This window comes from Heterodontus francisci, chromosome 4, assembly GCF_036365525.1.
Source record: "Heterodontus francisci isolate sHetFra1 chromosome 4, sHetFra1.hap1, whole genome shotgun sequence".
Taxonomy (NCBI): Eukaryota; Metazoa; Chordata; class Chondrichthyes; order Heterodontiformes; family Heterodontidae; genus Heterodontus; species Heterodontus francisci.
Genome location: NC_090374.1, coordinates 154,447,623 through 154,473,467, shown reverse-complemented (window position 1 = coordinate 154,473,467; position 25,845 = coordinate 154,447,623).

Genomic DNA, 25,845 nt, shown 5'->3' with positions numbered 1-25,845 from the left:
TCTCACGTTACACTCCAAAACTACACTAATGTTACACTCTAATTCGAATCTAATGTTACACTCTGAAACTACACTAATGTTACTCTCTGAGACTACACTAACGCTACACTCTAATTCGACTCTAATGTTACTCTCTGAAACTACACTAATGTTACTCTCTGACACTACACTAATGTTACACTCTGATTTGACTCTAATGTTACACTCTGAAACTACACAAATGTTACAATCTGACACTACACGAATGTTACTCTCTTAATCAACTCTCATGTTACACTGCAAAACTACACTAATGTTACACTCTGACACTACACAAATGCTGCACCCTGAATTGACTCTAATGTTGCACTCTGACACTACACTAATGTTACACTCTGATTCGGCTCTAATGTTACACACTGAAACTACACTAATGTTACTCTCTGAATCAACTCTCGTTCCGCTCCAAAACTACACAAATGTTACACTCTGACACTACACTTTTGTTACTCTCTGAATCAACTATCATGTTACACTCCAAAACTACACTAATGTTACACTCTGACACTACACTAATGTTACACTCTGAATCGATGCTAAAGTTACACTCTGACACTATGCTAATGTTACACTCTGAAACGACTCTAATGTTACAATCTGACACTACACTAATGTTACTCTCTGAATCAACTCTCATGTTACACTCCAAAACTACACTAATGTTACACTCTGACACTACACAAATGCTGCACCCTGAATGGAGTCTAATGTTGCAATCTGACACTACACTAATGTTACACTCTGAATCGATGCTCAAGTTACACTCTGACACTACACTAATGCTATCCTCTAATTCAACTCTAATGTTACACTCTGACACTACACTAATGCTACACTCAGATTCGACTTGAATGCTACACTCTGACACTACTCTAATGTTACACTCTGAATTGACTCTAAGGCTACACTTTGACACTATGCTAATGTTATACTCTGACACTACACTAATGCTACACCCTGATTCGACTGCAATGTTACATTCTGACACTACATGAATGTTACACTCTGACACACTAAAGCTACACTCTGAAACTACACTAATGCTACACTCTGACACTAAACTCTGACACTATGGGCGTCACAGTGGCGCAGTGGTTAGCACCGCAGCCTCACAGCTCCAGGGACCTGGGGTCAATTCTGGGTACTGCCTGTGTGGAGTTTGCAAGTTCTCCCTGTGACCGCGTGGGTTTTCGCTGGGCGCTCCAGTTTCCTCCCACCACCAAAGACCTGCGGGTGATAGGTAAAATTGGCCATTGTAAATTGCCCCTAGTGTAGGTAGGAGGTAGGGAATATGGGATTACTGTAGGGTTAGTATAAATGGGTGGTTGTTGGTCGGCACAGACTCAGTGGGCCGAAGGGCCTGTTTCAGTACTGTATCTCTAAATAAATAAAATGCTATGCTCTGATTTGACTCTAATAATACACTCTGACACTATACTAATGCTATACTCTAATTGGACTCTAATGTTACACTCTGAAACTACACTAATGTTACTCTCTGACACTACACTAATGTTACACTCTGATTTGACTCTAATGTTACACTCTGACACTACACTAATGTTACTCTCTGAGACTACACTAATGTTACACTCTGATTTGACTCTAATGTTACACTCTGACACTACACTAATGTTACTCTCTGAATCAACTCTCACGTTACACTCCAAAACTACACTAATGTTACACTCTGACACGACACTAATGCTATACTCGAATTCGACTCTAATGTTATACTCTGAAACTACACTAATGTTACTCTCTGAGACTACAGTAACGCTATACTCTAATTCGACTTTAATGTTACACTCTGAAACTACACTAATGTCACACTCTGACACGACACTAATGCTATACTCTAATTCGACTTTAATGTTACACTCTGAAACTACACTAATGTTACACTCTGAGACTACACTAATGCTATACTCTAATTCCACTCTAATGTTACACTCTGAAACTACACTAATGTTACACTCTGACACGACACTAATGCTAAACTCTAATTCGACTCTAATGTTACACTCTGAAACGACACTAATGTTACACTCTGACACGACACTAATGCTATACTCTAATTCGACTTTAATGTTACACTCTGAAACTACACTAATGTTACACTCTGAAACTACACTAATGTTACACTCTGAGACTACACTAATGCTATACTCTAATTCGACTCTAATGTTACACTCTGAAACTACACTAATGTTACTCTCTGACACGACACTAATGCTAAACTCTAATTCGACTCTAATGTTACACTCTGAAACGACACTAATGTTACACTCTGACACGACACTAATGCTATACTCTAATTCGACTTTAATGTTACACTCTGAAACTACACTAATGTTACACTCTGACACGACACTAATGCTATACTCTAATTCGACTCTAATGTTACATTCTGAAACTACACTAATGTTACACTCTGACACGACACTAATGCTATACTCGAATTCGACTCTAATGTTACACTCTGAAACTACACTAATGTTACACTCTGACACGACACTAATGCTATAATCTAATTCGACTCTAATGTAACACTCTGAAACTACACTAATGTTATTCTCTGAATCAACTCTCATGTTAGACTCCAAAACTACACTAATGTTACTCTCTGACATTACACTAATGCTCTACACTAATTCGACTCTAATGTTACACTCTGAAACTACACTAATGTTACACTCTGACACTACACTAATGTTACACTCTGATTTGACTCTAATGTTTCACTCTGAAACTACACTAATGTTACTCTCTGACACTACACTAATGTTACACTCTGATTTGACTTTAATGTTTCACTCTGAAGCTACACTAATGTTACTCTCTGACACTACACTAATGTTACACTCTGATTTGACTCTAATGTTTCACTCTGAAACTACACTAATGTTACTCTCTGACACTACACTAATGTTACACTCTGATTTGACTCTAATGTTACACTCTGAAACTACACTAATGTTACGCTCTGACACTACACAAATGCTGCACCCTGATGCAACTCTAATGTTCCACTTTGTCACTACACTAATGCTACAATCTGAATTGACTCTAATGCTACACTCTGATACTGCACTAATGATACACTCTGAATCGACTCTAATGTTACACTCTGACACTAGACTAATGCTACACTCTGAATCGACTCCAATGTTACACTCTGACAATATACCAATGACTAATGTTACACTCTGACACGAGACTAATGTTACAATCTGATTCGACTCTAATGTTACACTCTGACACTACACTAATGTTACCCTCTGAATCAACTCTCATGTTACACTCCAAAACTACACTCATGTTACAATCTGACACTACACTAATGTTACACTCTGACACTACACTAATGTTATTCTCTGAATCAACTCTCACGTTACACTCCAAAACTACACGAATGTTACACTCTGACACTACACTAATGCTATACTCTAATTCGACTTTAATGTTACACTCTGAAACTACACGAATGTTACACTCTGACACTACACTAATGTTACTCTCTGAATCAACTCTCATTTTACACTCCAAAACTACACTAATGTTACTCTCTGACACTACACGAATGTTACACTCTGACACGAGACTCATGTTACACTCTGACACTACACTAATGTTATTCTCTGAATCAACTCTCATGTTACACTCCAAAACTACACTAATATTACTCTCTGACACTACACGAATGTTACACTCTGACACTACACTAATGCTATACTCTAATTCGACTCTGTTACACTCTGAAACTACACTAATGTTACACTCTGACACTACACTGATGTTACTCTCTGAATCAACTCTCATGTTACACTCCAAAACTACACTAATGTTACTATCTGACACTACACTAATGCTATACTCTAATTCGACTCTAATGTTACGCGCTGAAACTACACTAATGTTACACTCTGACACGACACTAATGTTACACTCTGACACTACAGTAATGTTACTCTCTGAATCAACTCTCATGTTACACTCCAAAACTACACTAATGTTACTCTCTGACACTACACTAATGTTACACTCTGACACTACAGTAATGTTACTCTCTGAATCAACTCTCATGTTACACTCCAAAACTACACTAATGTTACTCTCTGACACTACACGAATGTTACTCTCTGACACTACACTAATGCTATACTCTAATTCGACTCTAATGTTACACTCTGAAACTGCACTAATGTTACACTCTGACATGACACTAATGTAACTGTCTGAATCAACTCTCATGTTACACTCCAAAACTACACTCATGTTACTATCTGACACGACACTAATGCTATACTCTAATTCGACTCTAAGGTTACGCACTGAAACTACACTAATGTTACACTCTGACACGACACTAATGTAACTGTCTGAATCAACTCTCATGTTACACTCCATAACTACACTCATGTTACTATCTGACACGACACTAATGCTATACTCTAATTCGACTCTAAGGTTACGCACTGAAACTACACTAATGTTACACTCTGACACGACACTAATGTTACTCTCTGAATCAACTCTCATGTTACACTCCAAAACTACACTCATGTTACTCTCTGACACTACACTAATGTAACACTCTGACTCCACTCTAATGTTACTCTCTGAAACTACACTAATGTTACTCTCTGAGACGACACTAATGCTATACTCTAATTCGACTCTAATGTTACACTCTGAAACTACACTAATGTTACTATCTGAGACTACACTAATGTTACAATCTGATTTGACTCTAATGTTACACTCTGACACTACACTAATGTTACGCTCTGACACTACACAAATGCTGCACCCTGATTCGACTCTAATGTTCCACTTTGTCACTACACTAATGCTACACTCTGAATTGCCTCTAATGCTACACTCTGATGCTGCACTAATGATACACTCTGAATCGACTCTAATGCTACACTCGGATTCGACTCTATTGTCACACTCTGAATTGACTCTAATGTTACACTCTGACACTAGACTGATGCTGCACTCTGAATTGACTCTAATGTTACACTCTGACACTAGACTAACGCTACACTCTGAATCGACTCTAATGTTACACTCTGACAATATACTAATGTTACACTCTGACACGAGACTAATGTTACAATCTGATTCGACTGTAATGTTACACTCTGACACAACACTAATGTTACCCTCTGAATCAACTCTCATGTTAGACTCGAAAACTACACTAATGTTACAATCTGACACTACACTAATGTTACACTCTGACACTACACTAATGTTACTCTCTGAGACGACAGTAACGCTATACTCTAATTCAACTCTAATGTTACACTCTGAAACTACACTAATGTTACTCTCTGACACTACACGAATGTTACTCTCTGAATCAACTCTCATGTTACACTCCAAAACTACACTAATGTTACTCTCTGACATTACACTAATGCTATACTCTAATTCGACTTTAATGTTACACTCTGAAACTACACTAATGTTACGCTCTGACACTACACTAATGTTACACTCTGACACTACACTAATGTTATTCTCTGAATCAACTCTCATGTTACACTCCAAAACTACACTAATGTTACTCTCTGACATTACACTAATGCTATACTCTAATTCGACTCGAATGTTACACTCTGAAACTACACTAATGTTACACTCTGACACTACACTAATGTTACTCTCTGAATCAACTCTCATGTTACACTCCAAAACTACACTAATGTTACACTCTGACATGACACTAATGCTATACTCTAATTCGACTCTAATGTTACACTCTGAAACTACACTAATGTTATTCTCTGAATCAACTCTCATGTTACACTCCAAAACTACACTAATGTTACACTCTGACACTACACAAATGTTACACTCTAATTCGACTCTAATGTTACACTCTGAAACTACACTAATGTTACACTCTGACACGACACTAATGCTATACTCTAATTCGACTCTAATGTTACACTCTGAAACTACACAAATGTTACTCTCTGAATCAACTCTCATGTTACACTCCAAAACTACACTAATGTTACACTCTGACACGACACTAATGCTATACTCCTATTCGACTCTAATGTTACACTCTGAAACTACACTAATGTTACAATCTGACACGACACTAATGCTATACTCTAATTCGACTCTAATGTTACACTCTGAAACTACACTAATGTTGTTCTCTGAATCAACTCTCATGTTACACTCCAAAACTACACTAATGTTACTCTCTGACATTACACTCATGCTATACTCTAATTCGACTCTAATGTTACACTCTGAAACTACACTAATGTTACACTCTGACACTACACTAATGTTACTCTCTGAATCAACTCTCATGTTACACTCCAAAACTACACTAATGTTACACTCTGACACGACACTAATGCTATACTCTAATTCGACTCTAATATTACACTCTGAAACTACACTAATGTTACTCTCTGACACTACACTAATGTTACACTCTGATTTGACTCTAATGCTACACTCTGACACTACACTAATGTTACTCTCTGAATCAACTCTCACATTACACTCCAAAACTACACTAATGTTACACTCTGACACGACATTAATGCTATACTCGAATTCGACTCTAATGTTACACTCTGAAACTGCACTAATGTTACACTCTGACATGACACTAATGTAACTGTCTGAATCAACTCTCATGTTACACTCCAAAACTACACTCATGTTACTATCTGACACGACACTAATGCTATACTCTAATTCGACTCTAAGGTTACGCACTGAAACTACACTAATGTTACACTCTGACACGACACTAATGTAACTGTCTGAATCAACTCTCATGTTACACTCCATAACTACACTCATGTTACTATCTGACACGACACTAATGCTATACTCTAATTCGACTCTAAGGTTACGCACTGAAACTACACTAATGTTACACTCTGACACGACACTAATGTTACTCTCTGAATCAACTCTCATGTTACACTCCAAAACTACACTCATGTTACTCTCTGACACTACACTAATGTAACACTCTGACTCCACTCTAATGTTACTCTCTGAAACTACACTAATGTTACTCTCTGAGACGACACTAATGCTATACTCTAATTCGACTCTAATGTTACACTCTGAAACTACACTAATGTTACTATCTGAGACTACACTAATGTTACAATCTGATTTGACTCTAATGTTACACTCTGAAACTACACTAATGTTACGCTCTGACACTACACAAATGCTGCACCCTGATTCGACTCTAATGTTCCACTTTGTCACTACACTAATGCTACACTCTGAATTGCCTCTAATGCTACACTCTGATGCTGCACTAATGATACACTCTGAATCGACTCTAATGCTACACTCGGATTCGACTCTATTGTCACACTCTGAATTGACTCTAATGTTACACTCTGACACTAGACTGATGCTGCACTCTGAATTGACTCTAATGTTACACTCTGACACTAGACTAACGCTACACTCTGAATCGACTCTAATGTTACACTCTGACAATATACTAATGTTACACTCTGACACGAGACTAATGTTACAATCTGATTCGACTGTAATGTTACACTCTGACACAACACTAATGTTACCCTCTGAATCAACTCTCATGTTAGACTCGAAAACTACACTAATGTTACAATCTGACACTACACTAATGTTACACTCTGACACTACACTAATGTTACTCTCTGAGACGACAGTAACGCTATACTCTAATTCAACTCTAATGTTACACTCTGAAACTACACTAATGTTACTCTCTGACACTACACGAATGTTACTCTCTGAATCAACTCTCATGTTACACTCCAAAACTACACTAATGTTACTCTCTGACATTACACTAATGCTATACTCTAATTCGACTTTAATGTTACACTCTGAAACTACACTAATGTTACGCTCTGACACTACACTAATGTTACACTCTGACACTACACTAATGTTATTCTCTGAATCAACTCTCATGTTACACTCCAAAACTACACTAATGTTACTCTCTGACATTACACTAATGCTATACTCTAATTCGACTCGAATGTTACACTCTGAAACTACACTAATGTTACACTCTGACACTACACTAATGTTACTCTCTGAATCAACTCTCATGTTACACTCCAAAACTACACTAATGTTACACTCTGACATGACACTAATGCTATACTCTAATTCGACTCTAATGTTACACTCTGAAACTACACTAATGTTATTCTCTGAATCAACTCTCATGTTACACTCCAAAACTACACTAATGTTACACTCTGACACTACACAAATGTTACACTCTAATTCGACTCTAATGTTACACTCTGAAACTACACTAATGTTACACTCTGACACGACACTAATGCTATACTCTAATTCGACTCTAATGTTACACTCTGAAACTACACAAATGTTACTCTCTGAATCAACTCTCATGTTACACTCCAAAACTACACTAATGTTACACTCTGACACGACACTAATGCTATACTCCTATTCGACTCTAATGTTACACTCTGAAACTACACTAATGTTACAATCTGACACGACACTAATGCTATACTCTAATTCGACTCTAATGTTACACTCTGAAACTACACTAATGTTGTTCTCTGAATCAACTCTCATGTTACACTCCAAAACTACACTAATGTTACTCTCTGACATTACACTCATGCTATACTCTAATTCGACTCTAATGTTACACTCTGAAACTACACTAATGTTACACTCTGACACTACACTAATGTTACTCTCTGAATCAACTCTCATGTTACACTCCAAAACTACACTAATGTTACACTCTGACACGACACTAATGCTATACTCTAATTCGACTCTAATATTACACTCTGAAACTACACTAATGTTACTCTCTGACACTACACTAATGTTACACTCTGATTTGACTCTAATGCTACACTCTGACACTACACTAATGTTACTCTCTGAATCAACTCTCACATTACACTCCAAAACTACACTAATGTTACACTCTGACACGACATTAATGCTATACTCGAATTCGACTCTAATGTTGCACTCTGAAACTACACTAATGATACTCTCTGACACTACACTAATGTTACACTCTGATTTGACTCTAATGTTACACTCTGACACTACACTAATGTTACACTCTAATTCGACTCTAATGTTACACTCTGAAACTACACTAATGTTACTCTCTGACACTACACCAATGTTACACTCTGATTTGACTCTAATGTTTCACTCTGAAACTACACTAATGTTACTCTCTGACAGTACACTAATGTTACACTCTGATTTAACTCTAATGTTTCACTCTGACACTACACTAATGTTACGCTCTGACACGACACAAATGCTGCACCCTGATTCGACTCTAATGTTCCACTTTGTCACTACACTAATGCTACAATCTGAATTGACTCTCATGCTACACTCTGATGCTGCACTAATGATACACTCTGAATCGACTCTAATGCTACACTCGGATTCGACTCTATTGTTACACTCTGAATTGACTCTAATGTTACACTCTGACACTAGACTAATGCTACACTCTGAATTGACTCTAATGTTACACTCTGACACTAGACTAATGCTACACTCTGAATCGACTCTAATGTTACACTCTGACAATATACTAATGTTACACTCTGACACGAGACTAATGTTACAATCTGATTCGACTGTAATGTTACACTCTGACACAACACTAATGTTACCCTCTGAATCAACTCTCATGTTACACTCCAAAACTACACTAATGTTACAATCTGACACTACACTAATGTTACACTCTGACACTACACTAATGTTATTCTCTGAATCAACTCTCACGTTACACTCCAAAACTACACTAATGTTACACTCTGACACTACACTAATGCTATACTCTAATTCGACTCTAATGTTACACTCTGAAACTACACGAATGTTACACTCTGACACTACACTAATGTTACTCTCTGAATCAACTCTCATTTTACACTCCAAAACTACACTAATGTTACTCTCTGACACTACATGAATGTTACACTCTGACACTACACTCATGTTACACTCTGAAACTACACTAATGTTATTCTCTGAATCAACTCTCATGTTACACTCCTAAACTACATTAATGTTACTCTCTGACACTACACTAATACTATACTCTAATTCGACTCGAATGTTACACTCTGAAACTACACTAATGTTACTCTCTGAGACTACACTAATGCTATACTCTAATTCGACTCTAATGTTAACCTCTCAAACTACACTAATGTTACTCTCTGACACTACACTAATGCTATACTCTAATTCGACTCTAATGTTACACTCCAAAACTACACTAATGTTACTCTCTGACACTACACGAATGTTACACTCTGACACTACATTAATGTTACACTCTGACACTACACTAAAGTTATTCTCTGAATCAACTCTCACGTTACACTCCAAAACTACACTAATGTTACACTCTGACACTACACTAATGCTATACTCTAATTCGACTCTAATGTTACACTCTGAAACTACACTAATGTTACACTCTGACACTACACTAATGTTACACTCTGACACTACACTAATGTTATTCTCTGAATCAACTCTCACGTTACACTCCAAAACTACACTAATGTTACACTCTGACACTACACTAATGCTATACTCTAATTCGACTCTAATGTTACACTCTGAAACTACACGAATGTTACACTCTGACACTACACTAATGTTACTCTCTGAATCAACTCTCATTTTACACTCCAAAACTACACTAATGTTACTCTCTGACACTACATGAATGTCACACTCTGACACTACACTCATGTTACACTCTGAAACTACACTAATGTTATTCTCTGAATCAACTCTCATGTTACACTCCTAAACTACATTAATGTTACTCTCTGACACTACACTAATACTATACTCTAATTCGACTCGAATGTTACACTCTGAAACTACACTAATGTTACTCTCTGAGACTACACTAATGCTATACTCTAATTCGACTCTAATGTTAACCTCTCAAACTACACTAATGTTACTCTCTGACACTACACTAATGCTATACTCTAATTCGACTCTAATGTTACACTCCAAAACTACACTAATGTTACTCTCTGACACTACACGAATGTTACACTCTGACACTACACTAATGTTACACTCTGACACTACACTAAAGTTATTCTCTGAATCAACTCTCACGTTACACTCCAAAACTACACTAATGTTACACTCTGACACTACACTAATGCTATACTCTAATTCGACTCTAATGTTACACTCTGAAACTACACTAATGTTACACTCTGACACTACACTAATGTTACTCTCTGAAGCAACTCTCATGTTACACTCCAAAACTACACTAATGTTACACTCTGACACGACACTAATGCTATACTCTAAATCGACTCTAATATTACACTCTGAAACTACACTAATGTTACTCTCTGACACTACACTCATGTTACACTCTGATTTGACTCTAATGCTACACTCTGACACTACACTAATGTTACTCTCTGAATCAACTCTCACGTTACACTCCAAAACTACACTAATGTTACACTCTGACACGACACTAATGCTATACTCGAATTCGACTCTAATGTTGCACTCTGAAACTACACTAATGATACTCTCTGACACTACACTAATGTTACACTCTGATTTGACTCTAATGTTACACTCTGAAACTACACTAATGTTACACTCTGAAACGACACTAATGCTATACTCTAATTCGACTCCAATGTTACACTCTGAAACTACACTAATGTTACAATCTGACACTACACTAATGTTACTCTCTGAATCAACTCTCATGTTACACTCCAAAACTACACTAATGTTACACTCTGACACTACACTAATGTTACACTCTGATTTGACTCTAATGTTTCACTCTGAAACTACACTAATGTTACTCTCTGACACTACACTAATGTTACACTCTGATTTGACTTTAATGTTTCACTCTGAAGCTACACTAATGTTACTCTCTGACACTACACTAATGTTACACTCTGATTTGACTCTAATGTTTCACTCTGAAACTACACTAATGTTACTCTCTGACACTACACTAATGTTACACTCTGATTTGACTCTAATGTTACACTCTGAAACTACACTAATGTTACGCTCTGACACTACACAAATGCTGCACCCTGATGCAACTCTAATGTTCCACTTTGTCACTACACTAATGCTACAATCTGAATTGACTCTAATGCTACACTCTGATACTGCACGAATGATACACTCTGAATCGACTCTAATGTTACACTCTGACACTAGACTAATGCTACACTCTGAATCGACTCCAATGTTACACTCTGACAATATACCAATGACTAATGTTACACTCTGACACGAGACTAATGTTACAATCTGATTCGACTCTAATGTTACACTCTGACACTACACTAATGTTACCCTCTGAATCAACTCTCATGTTACACTCCAAAACTACACTCATGTTACAATCTGACACTACACTAATGTTACACTCTGACACTACACTAATGTTATTCTCTGAATCAACTCTCACGTTACACTCCAAAACTACACGAATGTTACACTCTGACACTACACTAATGCTATACTCTAATTCGACTTTAATGTTACACTCTGAAACTACACGAATGTTACACTCTGACACTACACTAATGTTACTCTCTGAATCAACTCTCATTTTACACTCCAAAACTACACTAATGTTACTCTCTGACACTACACGAATGTTACACTCTGACACGAGACTCATGTTACACTCTGACACTACACTAATGTTATTCTCTGAATCAACTCTCATGTTACACTCCAAAACTACACTAATATTACTCTCTGACACTACACGAATGTTACACTCTGACACTACACTAATGCTATACTCTAATTCGACTCTGTTACACTCTGAAACTACACTAATGTTACACTCTGACACTACACTGATGTTACTCTCTGAATCAACTCTCATGTTACACTCCAAAACTACACTAATGTTACTATCTGACACTACACTAATGCTATACTCTAATTCGACTCTAATGTTACGCGCTGAAACTACACTAATGTTACACTCTGACACGACACTAATGTTACACTCTGACACTACAGTAATGTTACTCTCTGAATCAACTCTCATGTTACACTCCAAAACTACACTAATGTTACTCTCTGACACTACACTAATGTTACACTCTGACACTACAGTAATGTTACTCTCTGAATCAACTCTCATGTTACACTCCAAAACTACACTAATGTTACTCTCTGACACTACACGAATGTTACTCTCTGACACTACACTAATGCTATACTCTAATTCGACTCTAATGTTACACTCTGAAACTGCACTAATGTTACACTCTGACATGACACTAATGTAACTGTCTGAATCAACTCTCATGTTACACTCCAAAACTACACTCATGTTACTATCTGACACGACACTAATGCTATACTCTAATTCGACTCTAAGGTTACGCACTGAAACTACACTAATGTTACACTCTGACACGACACTAATGTAACTGTCTGAATCAACTCTCATGTTACACTCCATAACTACACTCATGTTACTATCTGACACGACACTAATGCTATACTCTAATTCGACTCTAAGGTTACGCACTGAAACTACACTAATGTTACACTCTGACACGACACTAATGTTACTCTCTGAATCAACTCTCATGTTACACTCCAAAACTACACTCATGTTACTCTCTGACACTACACTAATGTAACACTCTGACTCCACTCTAATGTTACTCTCTGAAACTACACTAATGTTACTCTCTGAGACGACACTAATGCTATACTCTAATTCGACTCTAATGTTACACTCTGAAACTACACTAATGTTACTATCTGAGACTACACTAATGTTACAATCTGATTTGACTCTAATGTTACACTCTGAAACTACACTAATGTTACGCTCTGACACTACACAAATGCTGCACCCTGATTCGACTCTAATGTTCCACTTTGTCACTACACTAATGCTACACTCTGAATTGCCTCTAATGCTACACTCTGATGCTGCACTAATGATACACTCTGAATCGACTCTAATGCTACACTCGGATTCGACTCTATTGTCACACTCTGAATTGACTCTAATGTTACACTCTGACACTAGACTGATGCTGCACTCTGAATTGACTCTAATGTTACACTCTGACACTAGACTAACGCTACACTCTGAATCGACTCTAATGTTACACTCTGACAATATACTAATGTTACACTCTGACACGAGACTAATGTTACAATCTGATTCGACTGTAATGTTACACTCTGACACAACACTAATGTTACCCTCTGAATCAACTCTCATGTTAGACTCGAAAACTACACTAATGTTACAATCTGACACTACACTAATGTTACACTCTGACACTACACTAATGTTACTCTCTGAGACGACAGTAACGCTATACTCTAATTCAACTCTAATGTTACACTCTGAAACTACACTAATGTTACTCTCTGACACTACACTAATGTTACTCTCTGAATCAACTCTCATGTTACACTCCAAAACTACACTAATGTTACTCTCTGACATTACACTAATGCTATACTCTAATTCGACTTTAATGTTACACTCTGAAACTACACTAATGTTACGCTCTGACACTACACTAATGTTACACTCTGACACTACACTAATGTTATTCTCTGAATCAACTCTCATGTTACACTCCAAAACTACACTAATGTTACTCTCTGACATTACACTAATGCTATACTCTAATTCGACTCGAATGTTACACTCTGAAACTACACTAATGTTACACTCTGACACTACACTAATGTTACTCTCTGAATCAACTCTCATGTTACACTCCAAAACTACACTAATGTTACACTCTGACACGACACTAATGCTATACTCTAATTCGACTCTAATGTTACACTCTGAAACTACACTAATGTTATTCTCTGAATCAACTCTCATGTTACACTCCAAAACTACACTAATGTTACACTCTGACACTACACAAATGTTACACTCTAATTCGACTCTAATGTTACACTCTGAAACTACACTAATGTTATTCTCTGAATCAACTCTCATGTTACACTCCAAAACTACACTAATGTTACACTCTGACACGACACTAATGCTATACTCCAATTCGACTCTAATGTTACACTCTGAAACTACACTAATGTTACAATCTGACACGACACTAATGCTATACTCTAATTCGACTCTAATGTTACACTCTGAAACTACACTAATGTTGTTCTCTGAATCAACTCTCATGTTACACTCCAAAACTACACTAATGTTACTCTCTGACATTACACTCATGCTATACTCTAATTCGACTCTAATGTTACACTCTGAAACTACACTAATGTTACACGCTGACACTACACTAATGTTACTCTCTGAATCAACTCTCATGTTACACTCCAAAACTACACTAATGTTACACTCTGACACGACACTAATGCTATACTCTAATTCGACTCTAATATTACACTCTGAAACTACACTAATGTTACTCTCTGACACTACACTAATGTTACACTCTGATTTGACTCTAATGCTACACTCTGACACTACACTAATGTTACTCTCTGAATCAACTCTCACATTACACTCCAAAACTACACTAATGTTACACTCTGACACGACATTAATGCTATACTCGAATTCGACTCTAATGTTGCACTCTGAAACTACACTAATGATACTCTCTGACACTACACTAATGTTACACTCTGATTTGACTCTAATGTTACACTCTGACACTACACTAATGTTACACTCTAATTCGACTCTAATGTTACACTCTGAAACTACACTAATGTTACTCTCTGACACTACACCAATGTTACACTCTGATTTGACTCTAATGTTTCACTCTGAAACTACACTAATGTTACTCTCTGACAGTACACTAATGTTACACTCTGATTTGACTCTAATGTTTCACTCTGACACTACACTAATGTTACGCTCTGACACGACACAAATGCTGCACCCTGATTCGACTCTAATGTTCCACTTTGTCACTACACTAATGCTACAATCTGAATTGACTCTCATGCTCCACTCTGATGCTGCACTAATGATACACTCTGAATCGACTCTAATGCTACACTCGGATTCGACTCTATTGTTACACTCTGAATTGACTCTAATGTTACACTCTGACACTAGACTAATGCTACACTCTGAATTGACTCTAATGTTACACTCTGACACTAGACTAATGCTACACTCTGAATCGACTCTAATGTTACACTCTGACAATATACTAATGTTACACTCTGACACGAGACTAATGTTACAATCTGATTCGACTGTAATGTTACACTCTGACACAACACTAATGTTACCCTCTGAATCAACTCTCATGTTACACTCCAAAACTACACTAATGTTACAATCTGACACTACACTAATGTTACACTCTGACACTACACTAATGTTATTCTCTGAATCAACTCTCACGTTACACTCCAAAACTACACTAATGTTACACTCTGACACTACACTAATGCTATACTCTAATTCGACTCTAATGTTACACTCTGAAACTACACGAATGTTACACTCTGACACTACACTAATGTTACTCTCTGAATCAACTCTCATTTTACACTCCAAAACTACACTAATGTTACTCTCTGACACTACATGAATGTTACACTCTGACACTACACTCATGTTACACTCTGAAACTACACTAATGTTATTCTCTGAATCAACTCTCATGTTACACTCCTAAACTACATTAATGTTACTCTCTGACACTACACTAATACTATACTCTAATTCGACTCGAATGTTACACTCTGAAACTACACAAATGTTACACTCTGACACTACACTAATGTTACTCTCTGAGACTACACTAATGCTATACTCTAATTCGACTCTAATGTTAACCTCTGAAACTACACTAATGTTACTCTCTGACACTACACTAATGCTATACTCTAATTCGACTCTAATGTTACACTCCAAAACTACACTAATGTTACTCTCTGACACTACACGAATGTTACACTCTGACACTACACGAATGTTACACTCTGACACTACACTAAAGTTATTCTCTGAATCAACTCTCACGTTACACTCCAAAACTACACTAATGTTACACTCTGACACTACACTAATGCTATACTCTAATTCGACTCTAATGTTACACTCTGAAACTACACTAATGTTACACTCTGACACTACACTAATGTTACTCTCTGAATCAACTCTCATGTTACACTCCAAAACTACACTAATGTTACACTCTGACACGACACTAATGCTATACTCTAAATCGACTCTAATATTACACTCTGAAACTACACTAATGTTACTCTCTGACACTACACTAATGTTACACTCTGATTTGACTCTAATGCTACACTCTGACACTACACTAATGTTACTCTCTGAATCAACTCTCACGTTACACTCCAAAACTACACTAATGTTACACTCTGACACGACACTAATGCTATACTCTAAATCGACTCTAATATTACACTCTGAAACTACACTAATGTTACTCTCTGACACTACACTAATGTTACACTCTGATTTGACTCTAATGCTACACTCTGACACTACACTAATGTTACTCTCTGAATCAACTCTCACGTTACACTCCAAAACTACACTAATGTTACTCTCTGACACTACACGAATGTTACACTCTGACACTACACTAATGTTACACTCTGACACTACACTAAATTTATTCTCTGAATCAACTCTCACGTTACACTCCAAAACTACACTAATGTTACACTCTGACACTACACTAATGCTATACTCTAATTCGACTCTAATGTTACACTCTGAAACTACACTAATGTTACACTCTGACACTACAGTAATGTTACTCTCTGAATCAACTCTCATGTTACACTCCAAAACTACACTAATGTTACACTCTGACACGACACTAATGCTATACTCTAAATCGACTCTAATATTACACTCTGAAACTACACTAATGTTACTCTCTGACACTACACTAATGTTACACTCTGATTTGACTCTAATGCTACACTCTGACACTACACTAATGTTACTCTCTGAATCAACTCTCACGTTACACTCCAAAACTACACTAATGTTACACTCTGACACGACACTAATGCTATACTCGAATTCGACTCTAATGTTGCACTCTGAAACTACACTAATGATACTCTCTGACACTACACTAATGTTACACTCTGATTTGACTCTAATGTTACACTCTGAAACTACACTAATGTTACACTCTGAAACGACACTAATGCTATACTCTAATTCGACTCCAATGTTACACTCTGAAACTACACTCATGTTACAATCTGACACTACACTAATGTTACTCGCTGAATCAACTCTCATGTTACACTCCAAAACTACACTAATGTTACACTCTGACACTACACTAATGTTACACTCTGATTTGACTCTAATGTTTCACTCTGAAACTACACTAATGTTACTCTCTGACACTACACTAATGTTACACTCTGATTTGACTTTAATGTTTCACTCTGAAGCTACACTAATGTTACTCTCTGACACTACACTAATGTTACACTCTGATTTGACTCTAATGTTTCACTCTGAAACTACACTAATGTTACTCTCTGACACTACACTAATGTTACACTCTGATTTGACTCTAATGTTACACTCTGAAACTACACTAATGTTACGCTCTGACACTACACAAATGCTGCACCCTGATGCAACTCTAATGTTCCACTTTGTCACTACACTAATGCTACAATCTGAATTGACTCTAATGCTACACTCTGATACTGCACTAATGATACACTCTGAATCGACTCTAATGTTACACTCTGACACTAGACTAATGCTACACTCTGAATCGACTCCAATGTTACACTCTGACAATATACCAATGACTAATGTTACACTCTGACACGAGACTAATGTTACAATCTGATTCGACTCTAATGTTACACTCTGACACTACACTAATGTTACCCTCTGAATCAACTCTCATGTTACACTCCAAAACTACACTCATGTTACAATCTGACACTACACTAATGTTACACTCTGACACTACACTAATGTTATTCTCTGAATCAACTCTCACGTTACACTCCAAAACTACACGAATGTTACACTCTGACACTACACTAATGCTATACTCTAATTCGACTTTAATGTTACACTCTGAAACTACACGAATGTTACACTCTGACACTACACTAATGTTACTCTCTGAATCAACTCTCTTTTTACACTCCAAAACTACACTAATGTTACTCTCTGACACTACACGAATGTTACACTTTGACACGAGACTCATGTTACACTCTGACACTACACTAATGTTATTCTCTGAATCAACTCTCATGTTACACTCCAAAACTACACTAATGTTACTCTCTGACAATACACGAATGTTACACTCTGACACTACACTAATGCTATACTCTAATTCGACTCTGTTACACTCTGAAACTACACTAATGTTACACTCTGACACTACACTGATGTTACTCTCTGAATCAACTCTCATGTTACACTCCAAAACTACACTAATGTTACTATCTGACACTACACTAATGCTATACTCTAATTCGACTCTAATGTTACGCGCTGAAACTACACTAATGTTACACTCTGACACGACACTAATGTTACTCTCTGAATCAACTTTCATGTTACACTCCAAAACTACACTAATGTTACTCTCTGACACTACACTAATGTTACACTCTGACACTACAGTAATGTTACTCTCTGAATCAACTCTCATGTTACACTCCAAAACTACACTAATGTTACTCTCTGACACTACACGAATGTTACTCTCTGACACTACACTAATGCTATACTCTAATTCGACTCTAATGTTACACTCTGAAACTGCACTAATGTTACACTCTGACATGACACTAATGTAACTGTCTGAATCAACTCTCATGTTACACTCCAAAACTACACTCATGTTACTATCTGACACTACACTAATGCTATACTCTAATTCGACTCTAAGGTTACGCGCTGAAACTACACTAATGTTACACTCTGACACGACACTAATGTTACTCTCTGAATCAACTCTCATGTTACACTCCAAAACTACACTCATATTACTCTCTGACACTACACAAATGTAACACTCTGACTCCACTCTAATGTTACTCTCTGAAACTACACTAATGTTACTCTCTGAGACGACACTAATGCTATACTCTAATTCGACTCTAATGTTACACTCTGAAACTACACTAATGTTACTATCTGAGACTACACTAATGCTATACTCTAATTCGACTCTAATGTTACACTCTGAAACTACACTAATGTTACTCTCTGAGACTACACTAATGCTATACTCTAATTCGACTCTAATGTTACCCTCTGAAACTACACTAATGTTACTCTCTGACACTACACTAATGCTATACTCTAATTCGACTCTAATGTTACACTCCAAAACTACACTAATGTTACTCTCTGACACTACACTAATGTTACACTCTGACAGTACACTAATGTTATTCTCTGAATCAACTCTCAACTTACACTCCAAAACTACACTAATGTTACACTCTGACACTACACTAATGCTATACTCTAATTCGACTCTAATGTTACACTCTGAAACTACACTAATGTTACTCTCTGAGACGACACTAATGCTATTCTCTAATTCGACTCTAATGTTACTCTCTGAAACTACACTAATGTTACACTCTGACACTACACTAATGCTATACTCTAATTCGACTCTAATCTTATACTCATAAACTACACTAATGTTACTCTCTGACACTACACTAATGTTACTCTCTGAATCAACTCTCACGTTACACTCCAAAACTACACTAATGTTACATTCTGACACGACACTAATGCTAAACGCGAATTCAACTCTAATGTTACACTGTGAAACTACACTAATGTTACTCTCTGAGACTACACTAAAGCTATACTCTAATTCGACTCTAATGTTACACTCTGAAACTACACTAATGTTACACTCTGACACTACACTAATGTTACACTCTGAAATGACTCTAATGTTACAATCTGACACTACACTAATGTTACACTCTGATTTGACTCTAATGTTACACTCTGAAACTACACTAATGTTACACTCTGATACTATACTAATGTTACTCTCTGAAATGACTCTAATGTTACAATCTGACACTACACTAATGTTACTCTCTGAATCAACTCTCATGTTACACTCCAAAACTACACTAATGTTACACTCTGACAGTACACAAATGCTGCACCCTGAATTGACTCTAATGTTGCACTCTGACACTACACTTATGTTACACTCTGATTCAACTCTAATGTTACACTCTGAAACTACACTAATGTTACACTCTGACACTACACTAATGTTACTCTCTGAATCAACTCTCATGTTACACTCCAAAACTACACTAATGTTACAATCTGACACTACACTAATGTTGCTCTCTGACTCAACTCTCATGTTGCACTCCAAAACTACTCTAATGTGACACTCTGACAATACACTAATGTTACTCTCTGAATCAACTCTCATATTACACTCCAAAACTACACTAATGTTACAATCTGACGCTACACTAATGTACCTCTCTGAATCAACTCTCATGTTGCACTCCAAAACTACACGAATGTTACACTCTGACACTACACTAATGTTCCTCTCTGAATCAACTCACATGTTACACTCCAAAACTACACTAATGTTACTCTCTGACACGACACTAATGTTACACTCTGACACTACACTAATGTTACACTCTGAGATGACACTAATGTTATTCTCTGAATCAACTCTCACGTTACACTCTGAAACTACACTAATGTTACACTCTGACTCTACACTAATGCTATACTCTAATTCGACTCTAATGTTACACTCTGAAACTACACTAATGTTACTCTCTGAGACTACGCTAATGCTATACTCTAATTCAACTCTAATGTTACACTCTGAAACTACACTAATGTTACTCTCTGAGACTACGCTAATGCTATACTTTAATTCGACTCTAATGTTACACTCCAAAACTACACTAATGTTACTCTCTGACACTGCACTAATGTTACACTCTGACACTACACTAATGTTATTCTCTGAATAAACTCTAACGTTACACTCCAAAGCTACTCTAATGTTACACTTTGATACTACACTAATGCTATACTCTAATTCGACTCTAATGTTGCACTCTGAAACTACACTAATGTTACTCTCTGAGACTACACTAATGCTATACACTAATGCGACTCTAATGTTACACTCTGAAACTACACTAATGTTACACTCTGACACGACACTAATGTTGCTGTCTGAATCAACTCTCATGTTACACTCCAAAACTACACTCATGTTACTCTCTGACACTACACGAATGTTACACTCTGACACTACACTAATGTTATTCTCTGAATAAACTCTAACGTTACACTCCAAAGCTACACTAATGTTACACTCTGACACTACACTAATGCTATACTCTAATTCGACTCTAATGTTACACTCTGAAACTACACTAATGTTACTCTCTGAGACTACACTAATGCTATACACTAATTCGACTCTAATGTTACACTCTGAAACTACACTAATGTTACAATCTGAGACTACACGAATGTTACTCTCTGAATCAACTCTCATGTTACACTCCAAAATTACATTAATGTTACAATCTGACACGACACTAATGTTACTGTCTGAATCAACTCTCATGTTACACTCCAAAACTACACTAATGTTACAATCTGAGACTACACGAATGTTACTCTCTGAATCAACTCTCATGTTACACTCCAAAATTACATTAATGTTACAATCTGACACTACACTAATGTTACTCTCTGAATCAACTCTCATGTTACACTCTAAAACTACACTAATGTTACACTCTGACACTACGCTAATGTTACTCTCTGAATCAACTCTCATGGTACACTCCAAAACTACACTCATGTTACTCTCTGACACTACACTAATGTTACACTCTGACACTACACTAATGTTACACTCTGACTCTACACTAATGCTATACTCTAATTCGACTCTAATGTTACACTCTGAAACTACACTAATGTTACTCTCTGAGACTACACTAATGCTATACTCTAATTCAACTCTAATGTTACACTCTGAAACTACACTAAGGTTACTCTCAGACACTGCACTAATGCTATACTCTAATTCAACTCAAATGTTACACTCTGAAATTACACTAATGTTACTCTCTGAGACTACACTAATGCTATACTCTAATTCGACTCTAATGTTACACTCCAAAACTACACTAATGTTACTCTCTGACACTACACTAATGGTACACTCTGACACTGCACTAATGTTATTCTCTGAATCAACTCTCACATTACACTCCAAAGCTACACTAATGTTACACTCTGACACCACACTAACGCTATACGCTAATTCGACTCTAATGTTACACTCTGAAACTACACTAATGTTACGCTCTGAGACCTCACCAATGCTATACACTAATTCGACTCTAATGTTACACTCTGAAACTACACTAATGTTACTCTCTGACACTACACTAATGTTACACTCTGATCTGACTCTAATGTTACAATCTGACACGACACTAATGTTACTCTCTGAATCAACTCTCACGTTACACTCCAAAACTACACTAATGTTACACTCTGACACAACACTAATGCTATACTCACTTTCGACTCTAATGTTACACTCTGAAAAGACACTAATGTTACTCTCTGACACTACACTAATGTTACTCTCTGAAACGAGTCTAATGTTACAATCTGACACTACACTAATGTTACTCTCTGATTCAACTCTCATGTTACACTCCAAAACTACACTAATGTTACTCTCTGACACTACACGAATGTTACACTCTGACACTACACTCATGCTATACTCTAATTCGACTCTAATGTTACACTCTGAAACTACACTCATGTTACTCTCTGAAACGACACTAATGTTACACTCTGACACCACACTAATGTTACTCTCTGAAACGACTCTAATGTTACAATCGGACACTACACTAATGTTACTCTCGGAATCAGCTCTCATGTTATACTCCAAAACTACACTAATGTTACTCTCTGACACTACACGAATGTTACACTCTGACACTACACTAATGCTATACTCTAATTCGACTCCAATGTTACACTCTGAAACTACACTAATGTTACTCTCTGACACTACACTAATGTTACTCTCCGAATCAACTCTCATGTAAACTCCAAAACTACACTAATGTTACTCTCTGACACGACACTAATGCTATACTCGAATTCGACTCTAATGTTACAATCTGAAACTGCACTAATGTTACTCTCTGAGACTACACTAACGCTACACTCCAATTCGACTCTAATGTTACACTCTGACACTACACTAATGTTACTCTCTGAATCAACTCTCACGTTACACTCCAAAACTACACTAATGTTACACTCTGAAACGACACTAATGCTATACTCGAAATCGACTCCAATTTTACACTCTGAAAATACACTAATGTTATTCTCTGAGACTACACTAACGCTACAATCTACTTCGACTCTAATGTTACACTCTGTATCTACACTAATGTTACTCTCTGACACTACACTAATGTTACCCTCTGATTTGACTCTAATGTTACACTCTGAAATTACACTAATGTTACTCTCTGAGACTACACTAATGCTATACTCTAATTCGACTCTAATGTTACACTCCAAAACTACACTAATGTTACTCTCTGACACTACACTAATGGTACACTCTGACACTGCACTAATGTTATTCTCTGAATCAACTCTCACATTACACTCCAAAGCTACACTAATGTTACACTCTGACACCACACTAATGTTACTCTCTGAGACCTCACTAATGCTATACACTAATTCGACTCTAATGTTACACTCTGAAACTACACTAATGTTACTCTCTGACACTACACTAATGTTACACTCTGATTTGACTCTAATGTTACAATCTGACACTACACTAATGTTACTCTCTGAATCAACTCTCACGTTACACTCCAAAACTACACTAATGTTACACTCTGACACAACACTAATGCTATACTCTAATTCGACTCTAATGTTACACTCTGAAACGACACTAATGTTACTCTCTGACACTACACTAATGTTACTCTCTGAATCAACTCTCATGTTACACTCCAAAACTACACTAATGTTACCCTCTGACACTACACGAATGTTACACACTGACACTACACTAACGCTACACTCTATTTCGACTCTAATGTTACACTCTGAACGACACTAATGTTACTCTCTGACACTACACTAATGTTACTCTCTGAAACGAGTCTAATGTTACAATCTGACACTACACTAATGTTACTCTCTGAATCAACTCTCATGTTCCACTCCAAAACTACACTAATGTTACTCTCTGACACTACACGAATGTTACACTCTGACACTACACTCATGCTATCCTCTAATTCGACTCTAATGTTACCCTCTGAAACTACACTCATTTTACTCTCTGAAACGACACTAATGTTACACTCTGACAATACACTAATGTTACTCTCTGAAACGACTCTAATGTTACAATCGGACACTACACTAATGTTACTCTCTGAATCAGCTCTCATGTTACACTCCAAAACTGCACTAATGTTACTCTCTGACACTACACGAATGTTACACTCTGACACTACACTAATGCTATACTCTAATTCGACTCCAATGTTACACTCTGAAACTACACTAATGTTACTCTCTGACACTACACTAATGTTACTCTCCGAATCAACTCTCATGTAAACTCCAAAACTACA